This window comes from Alosa pseudoharengus, unplaced genomic scaffold (genome assembly GCF_046254945.1).
Source record: "Alosa pseudoharengus isolate Yale_2024_CS ecotype anadromous, Long Island Sound unplaced genomic scaffold, YU_APseudo_1.1 YU_APseudo_1.1_scf_23, whole genome shotgun sequence".
Taxonomy (NCBI): Eukaryota; Metazoa; Chordata; class Actinopteri; order Clupeiformes; family Clupeidae; genus Alosa; species Alosa pseudoharengus.
In genome coordinates, this window is record NW_027468685.1 from 3459879 (window position 1) to 3486105 (window position 26227).

The following is a 26227-nucleotide window of genomic DNA, read 5'->3' on the forward strand; positions in this document are numbered from 1 at the left end:
CCAGGGGCACCGACCCTGTGTGACCTAAGAACCGCTATTTCCACATGGGCGGACAGAACGTTCTCGACCGAAGACAGAAAAGCCGTTAATAAAGGGATGTGCCACGATCCGAAGACGGCAAATCAAACAGCACATTGAGGTCGTTGACCCATTCGGCCAGGACCGCGTTATTAAAAGTGATGTAAGAGTTAACAAACGGGCATTTTAACCTACATCACAAAATCGGCTAATGTTGAGGTTATGGTGGACGTTGGTAATAAACTTGTGCCGGTGACTCTGAATACGGCTTTGGTTAAGAATCTGTTGGGGTTGGACCCTGCTTCATTGAGTCTGTGGATGATTTTGGTGTCTGTTCTTCTGGCTCACAAGATTTTACAGATACAATTGCGGGGTGCAGTACCATTCAAAGCTCAATTTGACACTGATGAGAGTGTGGAATTGAGCAAAATTAGTTTGTCGTAAGGTTAATTTTTGTGAATGGTTAAAATGCTTATTTTTATTTTTGTTGTAGTAATATATAGACATAGACATACCACAAACCCCCACTGACTTAATATCACACATTCTTACTTTTGACACCTTCACAATCCACGAAGCACTAGGGCACCACATCCACATCACATTCACACAAAATGAGAAAGGAGTAGAGGAGGTTTTTGGCACATCATTAAAAGAAAATAATTTTCCTGCATGAATGTTTTTTTTTATTTATAAAAATATTTGAATTTTTGAATTATATTGTGATTTAATGTACACTGAATTTTCTTTGAATAAAGTCTTATAAAGTCTCATAAAAAAATATTTATTTAAATTGCAGACCACGTCTCTGTCTTATCTTTAAGAACTGTGGGGTACCTCTGTTATTTAATGTGACTGGGTGTAAACTGATTTGGGGCATTGCGCTCCGGTCACACACTTTTGGCGCAGGTGAAAAAAAACGCTGCTGGCCAATGGAAATGAACGTCCGCACCTGGAGGCCATCTTGCCACAGTCAGCTCGCTCACTCATAACATTGTGTTTCAATGGTGCATACTTTTTAAATAACCATTACTTGCTCAATTTTCTACCGATTTTCAAACGGTTTGGTTTGTTATAAACGTCACAGATGTAGTTATGACACTGCATATTTATGAATAATTATAACTTACACATGTTCAAGCATCCAGATTATAGCTACGTTAATAATGTTTGTAAGAAACCAAACCGTTTGTAAATCCGTCAAGATTTCAGCTCGATAAGGCCCCGTTTACACGAAGGGAAGACGCAGATATTTTTCCCTGCCTGTAGATTTTTGATAACGCCAGTTATGTTATGTCATGTCAACTGGGAGAAACAGGGTTTTAGGTTCTCAAACGTCACTTTATGCGCCAGAAAATGCTTAACGTCATGTGAGCGCCCTATGTTTACAGTTTGTTTGGCTACTGATCACGGACGCTATTAAGGTGGTACTCATTTTCACATTTGTACAAACACTTTTGGCCTGTTTGCATTTGTAAATACAGTTCAAAAGAGAAATAGGAAGTGATTTGTTGCCATTGTTGATATTTTCGGGATTCTGATTGGCTAATCTGGCATTGAGCTTCTCCTTACACTGCCACCGACCGGTTTGGCATGCTGTTGACAGCATATATACACGGGGAAACTTCTCTGAAAACTGACAGGTGTGCACAATGTTATTTTTGATAACGGAGAGGGTGAAATGTCCGTTTATGAAAATAGCCGGCCATGTATAAATGCAGTCTAAGAGTATGTGTTCATGCGGATCACTCACCTTACATCAGGTACCACAGAGCCCACCAGATAGCTTGCCTGTGACAAGATGGCCGCCGGTGATGCTGTTAGAGACTCCACCATAAGACATCTAGCCTTTATTATGTATATCTATATTCAACTCCCACTACTGCTTCAACTTGACTGATTAATTGATTGATTAATTGAATTAGACAAGTCACAGGTACAACTTGATTGCACTCTAGCTTATAAATTGCCTGAGGAAATTTAGCAGAGAGACAGTATGTGTCTTTCAGCACTTGCATGATGAATCATCCAGCAAAAAAGCTAAAACCAGACACCGATGCTTCAGTAAGCAGGTACAGTATATATATACACTCGACGTCTCCCCCAAGATTTCAGCAAAAAACCCAAGATACATCAATGACTATTCGAACGAATAAAAAATAATTTCATCATGGTGTGGTATTCAGCCCAGAAAAACTCATGGAGTTTACTAACGCAGACCACACAAAGACTCCTGTGAAACTTAAAGGAGTCAGTCATTTAGAGGACCTTTAAAGGAGTCAGTCACTTAGAGCACCTTTAAAGGAGTCAGTCACTTGTGCACTGAAATATTGCTGCTGTAGTAAATTATATGTATTTTATGAATTAAAAAAATGCAAATATAACTGCACACAGATTATGTTGCTTTGCATCACAGCAAACTAAGAAATAAACCTAATGTATAAGTGTGTTAGGGGTGTCCAACCACTCAACTAGGATTTGGATCTCCTGGATCCTTGGATGTGGAATGCAGGAAAGGAACAACTATTGAAGTCACGAGGTTCCGTTTCGCTCCTGTGATCCACAGATAAAAGAGAGAATGCCTGTGGCTGAGATTAAAATGTTGCCTCCAAAAAACAAAGTAAGCTAAACATTTCAGCAACCCCAAAATAATAAGAATATGTAACACTTCTTCTTCAGCACCTACATTTTTGAGCTACAATCCTGTGACCTTTTTACAAAATACACACATTTGTGTACTTCAGATAGAACCAACTCAAATTTCTGCAAGAAAATCAGACTTTGCAATTTGATACAAGAAGAAGAATACAAGGTGATCCGTTGTTACAACCCGGTACTGATAACACAATCTGTGGGTTAACAATAACTAGGGTTGCAAAGGGGCGGAAAATTTCCGGTAAATTTCCGGAAACTTTCCATGGGAAGTTAAGCTGGGTAATTTTGGAAATATTCCAATTTGGAAACTTTCATGGAATTAAAGGGACACCAGGCAAGCCTGATGCTTTTTCTCTACGAAACTCCCCCTCGCTCGGTCTGAAGCTCTTTTCCTTTTCTTTGCATCTTCCGTCAAGGGTTTTCGCTGCTTCTTCGCCGGCTCTGCCATTATACACACGTTTGCAACAATCGCTAGCGTTTCGTTAGCCTCCCTCTGTGCTGTGGATGCAGGATGGAAACTGAAACTGCTTCGGTCACCGGGTACAATACACTGAACTTGCAAGCGGGATATTCTTCCTACAGGCAGTAGGGGCGGGCGAGAGAGTCTTCATTCGCCCTGTAATGAGTCATTTAACACGAAAATGTTGCCTGGTGTCCCTTTAAAGGAAATTATGGAAATTAATTTAACTGGACATTTTTGGTAATTCCTACTGTTTCATATACAGACATTAACATTTTGTTTCGTAATAAGCAATATGATTTGTTTGTTCGTATTGTCGCTTAGCTTAGCATAGCATACAAAGATAGCTAACATGCTAGCGGGAATCCCATTCTCTGCCTATGGTTTACTGGTTTAATGGTTTTACTATGAGCTAGCAACACTGAAACCACTGAACTGCCCAAGATACACCACGCCACTCAGCAAACAAACAACAAAATCCAATTGGTTGGAACATTGACTGACAATCAGTTTGTTCAGTTAGAATCCCAGAAAATGGTAAAACAAATAAAAATATAATGACACAACATACCACCCCAACCAAACCTTATAGATTATGTAAATTATATTTAAGTTGTCAAGCTTAATCAGACAGATTAATCGTCCCATTACAGTTTATGCAAAATTACGTACACCCATTTGAATGAGGACAAAAGTGACGACAAGCCCATAACTGGGCAACTCTGTTTGTAAACTTCCCCCAGTTTCACACCAGTTATTCCCACATGAGATGACATTTTCACTGGGAATTTATTTTCCCCATGCACATGAACGCATCATAGGTTTCCTTTATGTCTAGTAGCCTATGTTGATTGCTGTTTGCATGGGATTGACATATGTGCAGGGTAGAAATTTGACTGAAATTGCATTAAATCAGGTTGTTTTATTTATTACTAATATTATGCTGCAAGATGGGGGTTTGTCCACTACATTTAAGTTTCCTGTTATAGACTAGGCACTTGACTATAAACTTGCCATATTAAAAATTCCCAGTTTATTCCCATTAATTCCTGTTTATTCCCGTTAATTCCCATGGAAAGTTTCCAACTTTGAAAATTCCCGGAATTTCGCAACCCTAACAATAACAAACTAGTCAAATCGTCCTTGGGGTCTCAACAATATTACAGACCCCTTTTAAAGACCTGGATAGATAACGAACGGGATCGAAGACTTTGAGTGGCCAACTCACATCTATGCACTCCCTTTTACCTACTGGCATCTTTTTCATTTCTGAGCTTCAACACTGATTCATTATTGCATTATTTCCCCTCCTCTCTTTATTCCCCTCCCCCTCCCCTTTACTCTACCACTTCAGATAACATCTGCATTTTAGCCTAAGTCTGGTTTACGCTAGAATCTGACCATTAGTGGACGCAGTCCAGAGATCCTCTTGTGCCCACTGACCTTTCCTTTTGATTCAGTGTACCTTGGCCAGAGACTTTCTAATGAGGAGACACAGCACTCCAAACAATCCTCCATAGAAATGCATAAGGGCTAGTTTGTAACGCCGTTGTCTACACACATCCCACACCTTCCTCGGCAAAACGTCGACATGTGAATACATTGAGCCAATCATATAGTGTGTTGTGAAGACATTGTGCCAATCATGTGTTGTGAACTCGCCGCTGGAGCAAGATTCTACTTTCAAAAGTCTGTCAGTGTAAGGAGGGCTTTAGTGTAAAGCGATTTTGACGCGATCATGCATGAAAATAGTAGTGCCTCTAGGATTCCCATTCAAAAAGGCAATTTCACCCGAAAACAACAACGTGGACAAGCTTAAAAGTGGCGCTTTTAAACGAAAGTTTGACTCGGGTACATTCACAAAAGCACCCTAGGATGCATTTTGGCGAGATTTCTTTGGGTGTGTGCCTTTCCAAATCATGTCCGATCAACTGAATGTACCACAGGTGGACTCCAATTAAGCTGGAGAAACATCTCAAGGATGATCAGTGGAAACAGAATGCACCTGACCTCAATTTTAAGCTTGATCGCAAAGGAACCTGAATACAGCATTCTAAATGCAGATAGACGTTTTGCACACAGACTTCATTTTTTCAAGTTGTGTCTAGTGTATCAATGGCGTTACGCAAAGGTGGTGGCAAGTCCTCTCTGACGCATCACTAGACATCTTGAACTCAGACTCGTTGAGTAAAATATTGTGCAATGATGAAGGATGCAAGTTCTTACGTAGAATTTGTGCCACACCTCCATACTGGATGTCAGTTCAGAACGATTTATTTGCCATGATAAGACAATTCTCCATACCCACATTCTTTGCATCTTTTAGCGCTGCAGATTTGAGATGGCGTGAAATGCTCAACTCTATTTTAAGACTAGAAGGCAAACAAACACTTGTTGATGATCTTGATTGGTCTGACAAATGTGGACGCATACATCGAAATCCTGTCACAGTGGCAAGCATGTTTGATCACCGATGGCATTGCTTTATCCATGATGTATTCATGTCAGCAGCATAGGGGAAAATAAAGGACTACTTCTATCGTGTTGAATTTTAACATCGTGGTTCTCCTCATGTCCACTCTTGTTCATAGATGCACAGTTCATAAATGCATACATCACCTGTGAGATTCCACCAGAAAATGATGCAGTGCTTTACGAGGTTGTGAGCAGGGTACAGTCACACAGCACAAGACACCTTAAGACTTGCCTCAAGAAACACATAAGTGTGCAGGTTCAACTTCCCACGACAACCATGAAGTAGTATTTTCATCACAAGAGGTGAGTCATGTTGATGACTTATGACCATGCATTACGTGATGTTGCTATGCCTTTTGATCTAGCAATACAGCGGACAGTGTTGAGTAATGATGCATGCCTGTTAACCGCATATGTGCTATTTTGAAAGAAGGTTCCAGAGGTTTACCTTTTTTGATTGACATGCCAATGGGAGAGTTAATCAGAAAGGTCAAAAGGCAAGTTGTGTTGCTTACTTTTAGCTCTGTTCACCTTTGTCTATAAATTTGCACAGTTCACCTTTGTCTATAAATTTGCACAATCTTTTGGTATAGGCACACCATGCTTTGAATTAACCAGAGTCAACGTGAGAGTAATCGATGGCACCCAGATGAACAATGAGCTGTACGAACTGCCCTCCAGACTACAGCGATGTGGTGAAGGGTAAGCCTAAACTGGACACAAATGCTAGTTCTAATGTAAACAGCAGACCACTCTACAGTGATGTTTTGAAATGAGCGGTCAGTAAGGATGTTGGCAGGCCTCAAGTGTATGCATGAGACTGGCATCAATTTGAATCAGAATTGTGCATTAAAGAATACAAGCAGCTGTGTGAGTCTAATGTAAATAAACCTGTACCTTGTGGTTCTGAGGCCAAACAGGAGAAGCAGTCTGAGAATCTTCAAAAACAAAGATGGATAAACAGAGAAGCTTCGTATCGAAAATGCCTCAAGACCTTGAAACAGATGATGTCATTGTTGTCGATGTGGGATTGTACAGTCTTTTCAACCTTTAACATGTAATTTGCAGGTAAGTGATGATGTCATTATAAGTGATGTAAGAGTTCACAATCAGGCATTTAAACCTACATCACAAAATCGGCTAGTGTTGAGATTATGGTGGACGTTGGTAATAAACTTGTGCCGGTGACTCTGAATACGGCTTTGGTTAAGAATCTGTTGGGGTTGGACCCCTGCTTAATTGAGTCTGTGGATGATTTTGGTGTCTGTTCTTCTGGCACACAAGGTTTTAGAGACACAATTGCGGGCTGCAGTACCAGTCAAAGCTCAATGACACTGAGTGTGGAATTGAGCGAGCGGCGGAGCTGCCCCCGTCCCGGGAGAGATGCTGGGGGCAAGCGACCTGACGCCGCAAAGAACCCTTCTTAGGGCTGCTAAAAAGCCGAGCAGCGCCCGCCGGAGAAGGCTGAGGAGGCGGAGAGCGGCCGTCCGGGCCTGGCTGCAGCGTAGACGATGACCTGCGCGACTGGCACTACGCCTGGGCGTCGGCGGAGGAAGAGCCCGGCGACGTTGGCGAGTGGCTGGTCTTCGTGCCCGAGGAGGAGCGGGATCTCGCGCTGGTGGCGGAGGAGGAAGTCGACAGTGAGCTAGCCGGGCGGCCAGCGTTCCGGTCCGAGGAGGGTCCGGAGTTCCTGCGTGTGATGGCGGCCAATCTCCGGCCCTCTTCGACACGCATGCTACTGGTGGTTCCGAGGCGGCGGCCCTTTGCTGCTGCGGCGATAGTGGCAGCGAGAAGGAGCGGGAGCCTTGGGGGACGTGCCTGCTTCGTTCCCGATTGGGACCCTGATCGGCGAGCCGACTTTTGAGTTGTGCAGAGCATGGGCGCCCTCTAAAATGACTTTTTTTTAACCTTTGCTCCTGTTTCGGATTGCTAGCCAATAAAAGCGGCTTTTGAACCAAGCTCTGGCTAAGCCCAATTTGTTAAGTTGTACATTTTCCCATACTGGAATAATTTCATGTCTAATGGCGGCCTTACATTGTACGATTTTAGTCAGTTTTCACAGTCGGTGACTAAATTTCCAAAGTCGGACAGAAATCATAGGAGTTAAGTGTAAGGTGCCAATCTTAGCGGTTTTAAGTCAGTTGGAGTCAGTCCTTTTCTAGTTTTGCCGTTACGACAATATCAAACATGTTTGATATTATCGCAAGTCTTTCTAGTCGTGGCGCATGCAAATAGTGACGTGAACTATAAAAACCAATAGTGACCTCACTCCAACAGCAAACAGGAAGGGGCAAAGTAGGCGACAGCTGTAGTCTATATAATTATTTGTTATTCTTATAATATTTGTCATTTCTTATACATATTTAGTCGGCTCTTCCACGTGACAGAACAGCTCTATATCGGTTAAGGATGTCACGCATGAAAAAATGCTGCAGAAACACGAAAATACAACTGAGTTTAGTAGGCTATAATTTTCAGTTCCTGTTTATCTATTGCACGATGGGTAATAATTTAAAGGAATCTAGTTGCAGTCTTGTAAATAGTGACCCTGCAAGATCCCTAGTCATTGCAAAATCATAGTCTGTGACTTAAAACTCTACTACTTGTCTTTAGATGTGAGAGGGTCTGAGACTGTAGTCTTTCAAAAATCTTTTCCAAATCTTTGCAAATCTGCCAGTGTAAGGAGGGCTTTAGACAACATGAAAAGATTAATGTGATGCTCTTATCATATGTTGTGTTTTTGAGTAGTAAATGGGTAGGGAAATGGGCTATTGAAGATGTGGTAGATATGCATACAGACATGTTTGAAAGAGCATACAGATTTTCAGTTTACCTTTTTTGTTTGTTGGAACACACTGGTAGGCATGATGACTGACAAAATAAATTGCTATGATGTAGTTTAAGTTAAACAATTAACAGGCCTGCATTGTAGCACGTACATTCAATATTGACTGACAAACTTGTGGATGACACAAAACTACCTGAAGCTGAATAGCTCAAAACCTTTTTAGTGAACTATGTGTACACAATTAATGTTCTCAATGTTCGAGTTAATGTGTAGAGAAACTAATGATACTTCGATCAAAGTTGTGTCGAGCCTTCTTGGCGATTTTGACGCGATTATGTATCAAAATAGTAGTGCCTCTAGGATTCCCATTCAAAAAGGCCATTTCACCCGAATACAACAACGTGGACAAGCTTAAAAGTGGCGCTTCGAACATAATTATGCTTTTAAAGGAAAGTTTGACTCGGGTATATTTACAAAAACACCATAGGATGCATTTTGGCCAGAGTTATGCTTTAACTGTGGGACCTTATAGACAGGTGTGTGCCTTTCCAAATCATGTCCAATCAACTGAATTTACCACAGGTGGACTTTAATTAAGCTGTAGAAACATCTCAAGGATGATCAGTGGAAATAGAATGCACCTGAGCTCAATTTGAGCTTGATCGCAAAGTAACTTGAATGCAGCATTCTGAATGCAGATAGATGTTTTGCACAGAACACAGACTTCATTTTTTAAACACAATCAAGTTGTGTCGAGTGTATCAGTGGCGTTACACAAAGGTGGTGGCAAGTCCTCTGTGAAAGAGGCATCACCAGACATGTTGAAATCAGATTCGTTGAGTAAAATATTGTGCAATGATGAAGGATACAAGTTCCTACGTGGAATTTGTGGCACGCCGCCATACTGGATGTCAGTTCAGAACAATTTATTTGCCATGATGACTTCCACGACATGATAACTCTCTGTACCCACATTCCACGACATGATAACTCTCCGTACCCACATTCCACGACATAACTCTCCGTATCCACATCTAAATCACGCATTTTAAGCTCATGGTCTCTTCTCTCTCGTTCTCACACTAATAGTCTGTCTGCTTCCAGTTGCGCCTTTTCTCGCTCCCATGCAATCTCTTTCTCTTTTAACTCCAATCTACGAAGTTCGAGTGTAGCTTTGGTGATTGGAGGATCAGGAGCAGGTGAAACAGGATCGAAAGGTACTTTGTCACCGTCAGTATTAAATATACCAAGACTGCGCAAAGACTCCATAAGACTATCCAAAAGTTCTGCTTTAGTTGGACTACCACGGACATCTATTTTATAACGACCTGCAACTCTCACCAGATCATCGCGAGTAGCATCAGAGAAAGCATCGGGAGTTGGAGACAGGGCTGGACTGGCACTCTAGAAAAACCCGAAACTGTGACAAAAGCACATTACTTAATGCATCAAAGAGAAAAACATCGCGGACGCAATGGAAAAAGTGTATTACGAGGAAATCTTAAATGCGAAAATTTCTTGAATGAAAACGCATCGAAAAAAAAAAAAATATATATTCAATCTCGGACTGGAGCCCCCATTTATGTTACGAATTCACTTCAAACCATATGAAAAGGTAACATAAATAAGTCACAGGCTTCGGTGTTAATGGGAAAAAGTATTTATTTCTCTATATGCTTTGATGGTATAAGCAATAGAGGGATTTTCCCGGTGATAAAGTGTATGGGTCACAAAACAAACATGAGACGGTTGCAAAATAGACAGAACAGGAAAAGTCAAAAAGAAAACTCCCAATCTTTCTTACTGGTGGAAAAAGGTGTGCCTGCCTCCCGTTCCTGGGGCACAGGCCGCTCCCAAGAAAAGAAAGACGTGAGTCTTCCGGAAAACTAACTTACCTATACTCCCTAAACCTATAACTAAAAACGTGCAGGAAAGTTTACAACCGCTCAACTAAGAGTTACAATACCAAAACTATGAACAATGTGCTTTAAACTATAATTTAACAAAGTTTAACTAAGAGAAAGAGTAAACTAAAAAGTGCCAGCCAGCGTCCGTCAGGAGCGAGGACGAGAGAGAGAGCCATCTTGGAAGTGGGCCGGTTTTTATACCAGTGGGCCGGCCCTCAGACAGGCAGTCATCCGTGTGTCAATAGAAAGCAACACACCCAGTCTCCACCTACATAAATGATAGGGACAGAGCAGGGGGATATTCCATCAACCTCGCTAATGAAGGCGGCGCTTAACAGAAATAGCCTGGCTTGAACTAGCGTAGACTTCCACTTGGGGCTGAAGCCGTTCCATTAACTCAAGTTAGCGGCATCTTGGACTCGTTTATTCAAGCAAGGTTAAAGTCAGCTTCATCTCTGCTTGTGCACGAGGTAGAACAGTAGACCAAAACAGTAGATTGACGAAAAGAGAATATATGTCGTAAAATTGAGACAATACTAGACGATTTCTGTTCGATTTGGCAAGCGCCATCTACAGGATTTTCATCGAAAATCATCAAATTTAACATCGAGAGAAAAAAATAGATTGCCTACAGAAATGGGAGAATAATGAAAGCATACATTTAAAACAACAATGCTAATGGTTTTGAAATCAATTGCAAGTTTGATTGGCTTCACTCTTGAACACATAGGTCTACAGTCTATGCTTGAACAAAACGAGTGCATGAATAAATAGTATAAACTCAAAAACAACTTATGGATATGCATATAGATATTCAAAACTATCTATAGCCTAGCTTACGTTCTTAGATTAAAAGAGTTCATTCACTCCAAATTATTGTCTAGTTGTAGGTGGTCATAAAATAAATTAGTATCAACATAATAGGCTATTGTCTCCCATAAGTCCCAAAGTGTTTTGAAATCAAATTATCTGAAATGCAATGGCTTTCAATTCAATGTATGCCTAATATTTAATCTGTGTAGCACACAGTTGATTTGACATTCATGAACAATCGTCGACACATGAAGCAGTTTTAATAGCTGCCTAGGCTACAGAATAATTATCCTTTGGCTTGCATCAGATAGGCTATAGCCCACTGGCAAAGCTGTCACTGAACAGCCTACCAAATGTGCATGACCCTTTATCAGCAGTAGACATATGTCTTTCATCAAAGATTATAACTAAAAATGCCATTATCAAGGTGATAAACAATGTAGCCTTAATACTTCGTATGGGAAGCGAACCTGCGAACACGCAAGAATGTAAATCCTATCCTATGCCGTCTCGCTGCACGTTACACCACCACCGAACATAAATGACGCAGAGTAGCACGATTCCTATAACCACACACATGTGAAGTTAAAACATTTTTAATCGTATAATCTTCATACATTCTTTGGAGCTAGTGAATGTGTAAATCCATGCTTGGTGCACTGTCGGAAAAAAAAATTTCTATAGGCCTACTTCTATTTTTGAAGTAGTATGCTACAGGTGACGAGTGCACAGGTTGACGGAACCATCTTTTTGGAGTCGTTTTCCGACTGATTGTTTTTTTTTGCAACACAGCTTAATTTAGCTTGAAAGTTAACCTGCTACGGAGCAGGTTAGTTCTGTGGCATAAATTCCCATGGTTACCAAGCTGGGATTCACGTTAACCTCATTAATGGAACGGAATTCTCACTAAAATTAGCGAGACTTATCGAAATAAGCCAGGTTTGGCCTTTAGCGAGGTTGATGGAATACCCCCCAGGCCAAGAGAAGCACAAAACTTCAACCACGTAACACACGACATAACTCTCCGTACCCACATTCCACGACATGATAACTCTCCGTACCCACATTCCACGACATGATAACTCTCCGTACCCACATTCCACGACATGATAACTCTCCGTACCCACATTCTTTGGATCTTTAAGCTCTGTAGATTTGAGATGGCCTGAAATGCTGAACTCTATTTTAAGACTTGGGAGGCAAACAAACACCTGTTATGTTGATAATCTTGATTGGTCTGACAAATGTGGACTCATACATAGAAATCCTGTCACAGTGGCAAGCATGTTTGCTCACCGATGGCATTGCTTTATCCATGATGTAATCATGTCACCAGCATAGGGGAAAATAAAGGACTACTTCTATGGTGTTGAATTTTAACAGCGTGCTTCTCCTCATGTCCACTCTCTTTTTTGGGTTTAAAATGCTCCCAAGATTGATAGAAAGTGATGATGAAGGATGATTCTAAGAGCCCAGCACTGGCAGGGGTCCCCCCGAGAGCCCCCCCCCATAATACTGTATATTATCGGGGGGCCCAGAATTATTGTCTGTCATAGGGCCCAAATGATCTAGCTTTAACAGCCATGGATGCCCTAAACGACACTGTGGTGATGGTGCGCAGAGTGCAAGCAGACGCATTGTAAGCAGACAATACAGCCGTGCCATTGCCGCACTTCACCACAACTATATAGCCATGACAAACGAGGACGAGCAGAGAGGACATCTCCACAGAGTTTTACGTTCATGCCGGTATGCCTGGGGTGATTGGAATAGTGGACTGCACCCACATTCATCTTTCATGGCACGGTGCGCAATCCAGCCTTTACGAATCAACGTGGGTAAGGCAACATCCCCAGATATTTGGTCTGCCTAAACATAACAAATATACCCTAGGCAAAATGCATTTTTGCGGTGTACATTGATGTTATAAATGGCTTTAATGATTGTGAAATGCACATTAATGTGTCAGATAGTGGAGTAGACGTTTTGCAATATTAGATGTTTTTTTGATATTACAGCTGTTGTCAGAGAAAATCCTGAGAATCTCACTGTGCTTCTAACAGCACCTACTGGTGTGGCTGCATATAACATTGGTGCTGCAACCATTCACAATACTTTTTCCACTGGTTCAAATGTCAGACTGTCATATCAACCACTAGGTAATGAAAAAGTCAATTCTTATGAACCAAAATGGGCAGCTTGCAAATTCTGATCACTGATGAAGTGTCCACCACCTCTGGCCTACACTCACGGTAGGCTGTGTCAAATCAAGCAGACTGGTGATTATTCCCTGTTTGCAAAAGTTTCCCTGATTTGTGTTGGTGTTTTTTTCCAATTGAAGCCAGCACACGTCTTTTTGCTGAAAACAAAGGAGCCAACCTGTGGGAGAACAAAAAATGCTTAATCATCTCAGAGTCCGTAAAAAGAACGAACCTCTCACTAACTATGATCTCACATTGAAGCAGTGTGAAACTGATGAAGAATCTACAGACATGCACATGTATGCTACAAATGCAGAGGTTGATGAATATAATGTGAAGAGACCTGCCCAAGATTTTGTCCAGAAATCCCAAATCCACAAAAGTTTTAAATTCCTGTTTACCAACGTGTGTTTTGTTGGGTGTTGGCGCAAGTGTCATGTTGAAGAGAAACAGACAATATGTCTGATGGCCTTGTCAACGGAGCATGTGGTACAGTTGTGGAAATCATTCGAAGTCAACAAGACGATGACATGCCTGCAGCTATCCATGTGGAGTTTGAAAACCCTAATGTTGGAAAGATCGAGGTCAAAAGCAAAAAGGGTTTCCGAGCGTTCGACAATAGTGGAAGTACAAGAGGAACAAGTGGCAAATAATACGAAGACAACTGCCAATTAGCTTGGCCTGGTCAGTAACTACATAAATGTCAAGGGCGTACTGAAAAAGCTGTTGTATCACTCAAGAAGATCTTCACTCCAGGGCAAGCATATGTTGCATTGAGTCGTGTGAGAACTCTTGAGGACTTGAGAGTTTAACTTTGGAATGTCATTTTTATCCAACATGAACCCTGTGTGCACAGTAGTGCTTCATAATATAAGTTTGAATGCTCACATTCAGGATATTCAATCCCATAAAGCCCTCAATGTAGAGTTTGAATCCTCACATTCAAGATATTCAATCCCATAAAGCCTTCATGAATGCTGACTGCATTTGCTTAACCGAGACATGGCTCAATGCAGACACTGAAGAACCACAACTTCCAGGATGTCTTGAAACACAATCCAAGAAGAAACCGTTATGATGATTCCGAGCCAGCCTTCGCAGCTCTGAAACAACAGCGAAGAGGGAGTTGGTGTGTGTTGTTCAGAAAACATTGAGTATCCCAGAAAAATGCAATTGGGAATGTCTGTATTTTCAAATACCTCATGCAAATTTGACTGCTGTTGTGTTGTGTAGGCCTAGTTCATATAAGATTGACATGTTTCGAGAACAGTTATTACAGGTCATTTTTGAACTTGAGAAGCATCCAGGGAGGAAACTCATTATGAGAGACTTCAATGAGGACATCTTTGTATCATCTACAATTCTCAAGTTACTGGAACGGCATGGATACACTCAACATGTGCAAGCAGCTACAACAGAAAAAGGTACATTAATAGAATTGCAAATAATGGTAAAGATATACAGATGAATATGTAAATATTAAAGTTATACAGTTAATTTATGAAGTTGTGTTTGCAAAGAAGGAGAAGGTGTTTATAAATCTAACTTTCTTTCCATTTTGGTGTAGAGAACAGTTACTAAAGCTATATTTATTCTATTTAATATCTCTAATGTGATTTGCTTGTTTATATATGGAATCCGTTTAATGACTTCTGTTTGTGTCCCTGCTGGATCTGTAAAATGCGATCATCTCAAAACAATGTACTGAATATATGGAGAGCAAGACTTAGTTTTTGACATTCTGAACTAAAATAACATACCACTTGAGAGGTGTGGAGTCTGAGATGCTGTCATGAATGTCACAGAGAGACATTGTTCAAATGTGGGTCGCTCCCCGTTTGGTTTGTAAGGTATTGTTTCAGATAATATGTTTATGTTTTCTTACTTCATCATTAACCACACAGTTTCAACGTAACTCTCAGAATGGTCAAAAAGCAAACACATTGCAACATCGAGAGTTTTTATAAGAAGAAAGTGATTGAGAACAATAGCCGCAGCAATAAGATTCTCTGTCACTTCATGTGGTCTCCCATTCAGTTATTGACCACGGGTATCACTGATTAGCTTTTGACTAAGACTATGAACACAGGTAACACAGTGAGCCATGGACTTTAAAGACTATGTCTCCGATACAAAGCATTTGACAGATTTGTTTCACCTTAAACAGCTCTGAGGTGTCGGAATTGTTTCGAAGCTTCGAAACAATCCGGCACAATTGCTTTGAGCGTTTCCCAAAGCCTCGCTTTGCCCATCCCTACTATTTATGGATGATGGAGGCCACTGTGCTCATTGGGACCTTTAAAGTGGCAGACATTTTTCTGTACCCTTCCGCAGATCTGTGCCTCAATTCCTTCGACTTCATGCTTGTTTTGTGGTCTGACATGCACTGTTAACTGTGGGACCTTATAGGTGTGTGCCTTTACAAATCATGTCCAATCAACTGATTGTACCACAGGTGGACTCCAATTAAGCTGTAGAAACAGTGGAAACAGAATGCACCTAAGCTCAATTTTGAGCTTGATTGCAATGGCTGTGAATACTTATATTATGTACAAGTGATTTTGTCATTTTTTATTTTTTAATAAATTTGCAAAAATCTTTTTGGTTGTTTGGTGGGCGCTTCGCTTCTCCGTGGCAAAAACGAATATGCAACTTTCTGAACCCGGAACGGGTAAATCCGGATGTGACTCAGCAGAAGTATCCAATCACGCCTCGAAAATGTAGTCAGATTGTAGTTTCTAAGAAGACTGCAAAATGGACGCTGACTTGGCTTTGTTGTTGTTGAAATTGTACAGTAAGTAGCCTACCCTTGGGTGAACTTGATGGTCTGGCCGTGGTTTTGATAGTCTCTTGAACAATGTGTTTGCTCGACCGTTTTAATGTGAGCCCTGTATGTGTTTAGCTTGGTTTGTTGATGGCTAGCTTGCTAGCTAGTGGGGGTTTAGCGTAGCAGTCACTTGCTACCGAAGATGCAGGGGGAGCTATGTCGTGAAAAATGCGAGCCCAAATCCGGCGAAAACCCAGAAACAGCGAAGGAATAACCATACCTGCATAGGACTTCTTTAAAATGTTTCAGACTCATCTTAAAAGAGAATTCCGGTGTGATCAGTAGCAGCAACTGGAATCCATGCATTTCCACTGAATTATTTTTGGAATCTGATCCCTTATCATACCTGTTAATTCGTACTCGTCGCTCGACTTATCGTGACTAAATTCAAGATGGCGGCGAACGGTAAACTTTGTGAAGGTACTGTCTGTATAAATCGTCTTGTAAATAAACTACCAGTGCTTTTTCAAAGTTCTCCATGTCTCGTTTTAAATGTCAAGGCCCTCAGAATTCTACCAATGAAGTATAGAGCTACTTTGAGCCTTGTAAATGGTGTAAAACTGATTTATTGGCATGGCTAGGCCAATGCCTAAGGCAGCCCCATCGAAAAACTGTTGGTAGCATCGGCTAACTAGCGCCAGATTTCTGAGTGCAGGAGACAAGCCGAGATGAGCTATTATGAGACATACGTTCAGACTCGGTATCATGTTTCAACACACTTTAGGTCAATATCACACCGGAATTCTCCTTTAAAATAGATGCTTTTTTTCCTTCTCATCAATCTACACACAATACTCCCAACACTCCACCCAAAACAACAGGTGTTTGGAGTGTTTTGTAAATGTATATATAAAAAAAGACTGAAATATTCCATTTACATAAGTATTCAGACCCTTTGTTATGACGCTTGTAATTGAGCTCTGGTGCATCCTACTTCTAGGAAGGATACAAGAAAATGTCTGCAGCATTGAAAGTGCCCAAGAGCACAGTAGCCTTAATCATTCTCAAATTGAAAAGTTTGGAACAACCAACAGTCTTCCTAGATCTGGCCGCTCTATTTCGTTCCTCTGATTGGTTAGGTCTATCCAAGTGAGTGCAGAGGCATTTTCCCCACTGTATCGTTTGAAACACACCCCATAATCATAGCCCAATGGAGCAATATCAGACTCAAATTCTGACTACAATTGAGTATGACAACATCAGGCTAATACCCACTTGCCTTCAAAGCAAAATATCCTTAATTGGCTAATTTCAAGTTGAGATAGCCATTGATACTCACTTGTTGGTGTAACATCACTCTCCATGGTAACGTTAACGTCCTCCACAGTTGTGATGGGTTCTGGAGAAGGGTTGGAAGTAGGTGGATGAGACTCCCTCACGCCAGGGTCACTAAGTGGTCTGCCAGCCAGTTTTTCCCGACCTCCTCAGAGGATTTCGTATCCCCTGGTACTTGAGTCTCATCTTTTTCACCTTTTTCACATTGTTCGATAGACCTTGTATGTCCCCGGGCAGCTAAATCATCGTTACTACGTTTAAAGATATCAGCGTTGTTGTGTTTCGAGCATTGAGAACATTGTTGGTGTAGGCCTAGTGTTGTCACAATACCAAAATTATGACTTCGATACAATACCTGCCATATATCTCGATACTCGATACTGAATCAAAATCCTAAAATATCTGGAAAAGAAAGTGTATTGAATCATTTGTGTTGAATTTGGTGCACTTTTGTAGCCTGACGTAGCCATACTCAATTCTAGTCAGAATATGGGTCTGATACTGCTCCATTGGGACGTAATTATGGGGCGTGTTTCAACCGATACGGGGGGGGGGGGTGGATGCCTCTGCACTCAGACGACCCCATTTACACGAGCATGTGTATTTTTATAAACGAAGACATTTCCCTACGTTTGAGCCTTTCATTTAGACGCAAACGGAGAATTCGCCCCGTAAAACGGTTATCCAAAAAAGCTCCGGCCAAAGTGTTTTTTTTTTTAAAACTCCGTTTATGCGTTTGGTTCTAAACTGTGGTAAATGGAGTTTTGGGCAGCCAACGTCACAGTATGCGACAGAAGTACACCAAATGTGCGACCAATGTTTACATTTACATGTTCTCACGTGCGACTTTTCAGGGTTCTGATTGGTTAATGTGAGCTTGAGGCTCAGTGTTGCCAACTATTTCGAATGAAAAGTAGCTAAAGCCAGCTCCAAAAGTCGCTAAATGTCGCTAGATGACGTCACGCGCTAATTTGCATATTAATTACGTCAGCACGTCGTACCCCCCCCCCCCCCAAAAAAAAAAAACGCTGATGGCCCTTTAATTCCCTTTTACTCCTTTGCTTTTCTCCTACTCATATAGGCAGCTTTAAGAGCCTAGTTTAAATATATTTGATTTAATATACTTGTATATGTATTGATAGGCTACACTTTACTTTCTGTAGCCTATCATCTAGACTACACTAGCATCAGGTGGCTGAAAACCAGTCATTTCCAACCTATTCACTGCTGCATCTGCTTTGCACTGCTTGAAGTCTGATTATAATGTGACCATAGGGTAGCCTACACGCAATGTACCCTTACGGCAATGGCTATATTTTGGATATATTTAGGCTACATAATTACATTACATTACATTACATTACATTTGGCTGACGCATTTTTAGCCAAAGCGACTAACAACATGGTAAACAGTTTAAGTTTTAGAGCAATTCTCAACAATATTAGGACAATTTAAAAAACATAATATATAGGCTTAAATGTCACTTGGACAGAGCGATAGAATTTTTTTTTTTTTTACTCAGCCGACAGTCCTGCATCAACTTGCATTGACAACATTGAAGCTAGGCCTACATAGCCTAAACGAATGCTATAGGTTTTTCTAACATTCACTGCTTTGCTTGTGAATGAAGTTGTAGGCTAGCCTACTTCCTTTGTTCAATTGTTGAACGATGCTGGCAAGCGTGTCCCTTTGTCCCTGTCATCATGTCATTGCTCTCGTCTCGTTGACTCTCTTGTTGTAATTTCAGCCGCACCTTCCAATGAGCGTTGTCTGAGCTTAGATCTATAGAACATATACTTCCTTGTAATAAAATGGGCTGATACTATATAGGCCAGTCATTCCTTTTATAGTCATGGTTCAACGCTTTGGGCAAATTAGCGATGTAATTCACTAACGAAACAGGCCTGAGAGGGGAGATTTTCTGACGTTTCAACAACGAAACAGAGTTTGGCATCTTTGCGAGAAGATTTTTCTCACGCTTTAAGCTGCTGCTGCAGTCAGCCTGGGCAAGCCGAAGGATAACGCATAGAGAAAACAAAAGTCGCCAGACACACGAAAAAGTCGCCAGATTTGTTATCAGTCGCTAGATATACTTTTCAGTCGCCAGAGACGGCCAAAAGTCGCTAAATCTAGCGACAAAGTCGCTAAATTGGCATCACTGTTGAGGCTATCCTTAGACTGCCACTGTGGTTTGGCGTGCTCATGACAGCATATGTACATGGGTTCATGTAAACACATTTTTAAAAACATTTTTAAAAACCGGTCTCGTGTACATGCAGTTTTATTTGCAAACGTAGATGGCCAGATATTCGTTTAGGGAAATACCCTGCTTCGTGTAAACGTAGTCTCAATTGGATAGACCTAACCACTCAGAGCAACGAAATAGCTTACCGTGAGGTGTAGGAAGAAAACACACAAACCATCCTTCTTCTCCACAAATCCCTTAACATCGTTGTAAAAGTTAGTGTCGTTAAACATGTTAAATAGCTGGGAAAGGGTTACATGGAGCTATTCCGACATGCCGCTATTAGTCATTGGCATCTAACGGTACCGATCCACTTGCACGACACGACATATGCATGGGGTCGCACTGCCTCCCCTGTTCAGTCGTGTGTGGGCGTTTAGTTTAAAATGTCAGTTACCAGCTCATATTCAGTTCGTTTTAACGTATCTTAAGTGTTTTTCCACAAATGGACCACAATTTTAGGCATGTACTTAACAGTATACAACACATTAATAGCCTAATCAAACTATGCAAGCCATTTCAAAATCTTGTTTTATTTAAACTACTCAATGCAATCTCAAATCCTCACAAGAAACACCAACAGTCAATATATTCATCCAAATCCTAGTTTCGTTTGTTTTATGGACTACTAGGTGGTCGTGGAAGAGATCGTTAAAACATTATTTGTCTTGTAAGCGGAACCAAAGTTTCACAGGCACCGTTGTGGTACAACAAAGGACCTACAACCTCGTGCTTTCATTGGATAGCCGCCTCACGTTCAACGGATTCATTTGCATAAAGCTGTGCATCGGCATCGGGACACGACAAAATGAAGTGAAGTACAAGTGGATCTGTACCGTAATTGTTGAAGTGGCGGCATTAACATTAATTTTCAAGCGTCCCACTATTGCGACAATTTTTTTTTCCATTGTCGGAGTAGCGACATTTGACCCTTTTTTTCAAACGTCCTGCCATTCCGATACAAGGTTATTAACAGTGGCGTAGCCAGGATTTTTCAACGGAGTGAACTTTTGCGAAGTAGGCCTAGGGTGGGCCTTAATTTTTTTATTCCAATATGGGAAGTAAAGCTTAGGCCTACACTAATCCCAACCTTAAACAACACACGATTTCATCACAGCTCAGATTCATGGCAAAAAACAATAAAAGGCTACATTGATAAATAGCAGGGGCAACAGGATTGGATTCTATAATAGCCTACGCACAATAACTTCAACCGAAAGGTTAGTCGCATCTCAAGGAGTCCAAGAGTGCGCCTCACACACACCAGCTCCGTTGAACAGTGTATTTTTTGTGTTTAAGAGCTAAAAAAGTTGATTAGAGAGTCACATTTGAAATGTTGGGGAGCCTAAATTATAGCCTATAGCGCGTGCATCTCAGAGGAAGAGATTTTGGAGAGAGAGAGGATTTAACCTAGGTGATGATTATTTGTTTCTGGTGGTAATTAGACTTGAGTATGGATACCTACGAATTGTTTTGAATAAAAAAAGACAACAAATGAAATGTGACCCTGCAAGGCGAAACCAGTCGTTTTGGTAAAATTTACAAAATTATGTTATTGTACTCACACGAACTGCCATAAACTAAGCTTTCCGATATGTATCGAGGGTATTGCAAATAGTATTGGGTATTGGATAGTCGCCGACCCTCATTAGATGTGGATATCTGTAGGTAAGGATAAAGAAACTAGGTTATCGCAGTTGCTGTGAGACATATGGCCCTTCTCCAGTCTCTCTCAAAATCAAAACACACCCAATTCACGCTTGGACTTTTCGATTAAGTTTCTAAATGTTGGGACTGATGGACACTGAACTCTGGGGGTTATTTGAACGTTTGTTGTGAAGTGGTTTACTGTAAAAGGAGCGTCGGATATCCCGCCTGTTTTTGCACAATTATAGGGCCATGATAATGCATGCGCTAGCCTAGAGTCGAGAGAAAGAATACTAAATAAATATGCAGACATGTTATGTGCAATTCAACAACTGCACGCATGACATATAAAAGATACATTCCTAGCCTACATTATTGTGTAGTAAATTGAGTTTATCCAACCTGCAGGCAAGCCAAAATGCGTTGCACATGGCTTTATCGTTGTCCTCTAAAATGCAATATAAGCAACTTGAATATATCGCACATCCAGTTTGAACACCATGATGGACACTGAACTCTGGGGGTTATTTGAACGTTCACTGAAGTGGTTTAGGCTACTGGAGCATAAGAATTCTAACCTGACTCTTGCTAGGCGAAACGAAATTCATCTGGCGAGAGTCAGGTTATAAGAATTCCGCCCGTCTTTGCGCAATTGGCCATTGATTGACGGCCATTAGTTAATTGGCCTGCACGCACAGAGTTTGTTTGATGCATGGAGTTTCCTAACCTCGTGAGACCATCCTGATCTCGCGAACTTCAGGGTTTCACTCGCAGATCAGTCTGGCAACTTTTCGTTAAAGAGAATTTGGAGCAGTTCACCAAACGAACGTCCAATCACCGCTGGCTTTGAGGCGGGTGTGACGCAACTAACAACATGACGGCATCCACAGACGAGATGGGCATACCTATTGCGCAAGTTTTATTAAAATTAGAAAGTGTTCCTGGGTAAGCTGTGAAGCTATGAGTCTCAGCCATGCAGCTGGGAGGAATGAACGACACAGACATTCTCCACGGCCGATTCCAGTTCATAATGGAGGAATATACTTTCTTCAGAAGTGTAGGCCCTACCGTGAAAACTTGATGGTAATTGTCGTTGATTAGGTTCATGTCACATACAAATGGTAAGTTAAAACATCTTAACGTTAGTTACGTTACCTAACTTAAGTTAAATGAAGGCATTAGAAGAACACTTTGTTCATCTAATTGGTTGATTTGGCCCGTCGATAACCAACAAAGGTGGTCATAGACAGATGGTTTATCCAATCAGCTAACCAGTATTTCCGCCCCTTCCCAAAAGTTCTTCAATGAAAATTCCCAGATGGATATGCGGAGCAAATCCATCTGGCGGAGTCAGGTTAGGAGTTTCCGACCGTTTTCCCCTGAGAGCTTAGAGAATAAAGTGAGGAGACCTACCTGTATTTTACATAATGTGTAACATTTATTCACATGGCCAGTTCAAAATCACCTAAGGTTTTGACTGAAATGTGTGCCGATATCAATTATTGGGAAAAACATTGTTTGGAGTGGATGGCGGGTGGATTGTTGATGTAGCTGCAGGTGCATATGACATGAATACAGCTCATCCAGATCGCTTGGAATACATCGTAGGGAGCGAAAAGGGCTTATACCTATGAAATCTTTGAGCAAATGTGAATAATAGTTTAGCCTATTAACAGGAGTGTCACAAATGAAGTCACAGTGGAGTAGGATGTTATATCGTCAGCTAAACTTTAGTCATCGATTTTGTCACTTGAAATAGGCTACGAATGTACCCGAGTCAAACTGTAGTTTAGTAGGATACATGGTCGCGTCAAAATCGATATTTTTCAAACCCTAAGAAGGCTCGACATAACTTGAAACTTTGATCGAAGCATCATCAGTGTCTCTACATATGAACTCGAGCATTAAGAACATAGTTCGTGTACACATAGTTTACTAAAAAAAAAGATTTTGGACAACTCACTCCTTGCAAGATGGCAGCGAGCAGAAAAACAAAACACTATATGATGCATTTTGGCGAGAGATGAAACGTGTGATTGTTTGCTGATAAGATGCACCCGTGCTTGTTATGGGCGTGCTGCAGAGAAACTTCTCTGTATGACGAAACGCCGGTTGTTAGTGATTGGTTCAAATCGGTTCAAAGGAACTCCAATGATTTTAAACCTCAAACTGTGCCCTCCCACCCGGAAAAAAAACGTACGCCTATGGATCTAGGCCAGACTCTCTGCGAAGTCAGAGTCTTTTTTCCAGGATACACGGCTTGTCCCCTGCACTCAGAAATCTGCCGCTAGTTAGCCAATGCTACCAACAGTGTTTCGTTGTGGTGCCTCGGGCATCGGCCTAGCCATGCAAATAAATCACTGTTTTATACCATTTACGAGGGTCAAAGTAGCTCCATACTTCATTGGTAGACTTCCGAGGGCCTTGACATTTAAAACGAGACATGGAGAACTTTGAAAAAGCCCTGGTAGATTATTTACAAGACGATTTATACAGACAATACCTTAACTCATTGAGTGCCTTTTCCTTCCCATGCGTTGAGTGCCAAAAACATAATATTACGTTTTTAGCTTTTTTTAAATTGCGAAACTAGACACTCTTAACATACCTTATATGTGATTTTGGGAACTCTGTGATGAATGGAAATGAAATATATGACGATCGTGAAACTCATGAAAACGCACAATCTGGACATTTTGGGCCCGTCCCAATACCTCCCCTACCCCTAGATTTTTGCCCTAACCCTCGTTTTTGCGTGTGCACTTGTAGGGCTAGGGTGTCCCATTACTTTAGGGAGCAAGGGGAAGTGCTATTTTCCCCTTAAAATCAACCCTCAAAACATAGCCAGGACCGATGCAGGCTTAAAACGAAGTGGGAGATGAAAGTACCCTGGATACCGTGCGAGCTCAGCGAGCCGGCCAAATTTTTCATATATTTTCGCAAATAAGCACATTAAAATTTCGGAATATGTTGGAATATGTTAGCTGGATGCACATCTGATGGACTGTTGAGTTTTGAACACTAATGTTAGAAAATATCTCACGAAGCTATCTGACGATGTTCATGATATCTGCATGAGTGCTTTGAGAGAGTCTGCCCATCAAATAACGTTATATATCTGATCTGGGTAGTTTCGTCAATATTTAAGGTGGGTGTTCTGGCGTTCACATGAACACGAATATCTTTGTTGATTAACTAGACGTAGATAAACCAGCACAGCCCACACAACAACGACCGCTGGAATGGGCATGTTCCTGAATGAAAATAGTAGCAGGCTACTACCGGTAGACACGTCGGCGCTGCGCGTGACGTAGGTGAGCACGTTCGCTACGCTAATTTGCATTTAGTGGTGTCCCAATTCATAGGGAAAGATCTTCACCTCCACTTCCCTTGTCGAGGGGGCTTTAATGTTGAGGGCAATCAAAACCAAGTGGAAGTTTTAAGGGGGGAGAAATGGGACGGGCCCTTTATCTTAACTCGGTTGCTGCTTTGGGTCGAATCAGTGACGCATGCACGTCAGGTCAAAACCAGGCCATTTTCGTGGGTCTATCACTAGGTGGCAGTCTCGCCAGGTCTCGCTGATAACTTCCCGGAAAGTTCACACAAGTAAGTAACAGGCAACACTTCATATTTCATGAAAGACGTTATATCTCCATTTCTAGAAAAAAAGCTTGGGATTTCTCAGGAACAGAGGCATGTAGAAATACACGGTTTGCACCCACCGAGAGCTTAAAGTCTCACCTTTTAATCGAGCTATTGTATGTGTTCATAGCTATAACAGAATATGCTGTGGCTGTACAAAAATCATCAACAATGGTCTAAATTGCTGGCACTCTAGGACAAAGCGCCCGAAAACAGCTTGGCATTCAATAAGTTAAGGAATTTTACCGTTCGACGCCATCTTGAATTTAGTCACGATAAGTCAAGCGACGAGTACGAACAAACAGGTATGATAAGGGGTCAGATTCCAAAAATAACTACGTGGAAATGCATGGATTCCAGTTGCTGCTACTGGAAGAAACTGAATGCATTTCCACTCGATTGTTATTTTTGTGCAGGGCAGCTGGGCTTCCAGGGGGGCCAAATCTCACACGTTCCACAGAGCACAGGAGATGAGAATGGTCTGCTCCCACCAACAGCAATGGTCTGATCTTATGGAACTCCCGCAACAGGCCTTGGAGGTGCTGGTAACGTCTCTGCAGAATGGTGACAGGGTAAGTCTGCTCCGGTAGGTCCAGTTGCTTAGCAGTGAAAGCATCTTTGATTTCATATTTCCTTTGCTGATGGGAAGCTGGTGAGATTGAGAAAGACACTGTAGCACCCTCAATTCTCTCTGTGCCTTGTCTAATTGTGCGCAGGACTAAGGACAGCATGAAATCGATGTTGTTGATGTGGGCCTGGATGAACCACCAGAGCAAGCTGTGGAATGTAAGTGTAGGCCTATTACAAATATTACAAATGGTTTGACGTTTTGGAGGGTAACTTTTGAAAGGTGGGTCATCTAGGCCTACTAACCACCCCTTTGAATGTGTGTTGATGTGTGGCTTAATGGGTGAGGTTATTTCATCAATGCAGGCCTGGACACACCTACTGTTCCACGACAAGGCAAAGACCCTCGTAACCCCCCATCTTACCAATTACAACATGTAATTCTCTGAAACCTAATACAGTATACCATAATTCCAACCCATGCCCATTTCTTGCTACGAGACAGAAGGCAACGGTTCCAACCCCAAATAAAAACCTTAAATCTAACCCTGAACCAGTAGGCAAGGGGCATGTGACAGCTGATTTGCAAAAAAGTTCTCACAACAAACACAGTTGCACAGTTTGTATCCCAATGTGAAGACAATAACATAATAACCAGCTGAAAGTGCCTGGTAGTATGTGTGCAATTACTGAAAGTAGGGGTAAT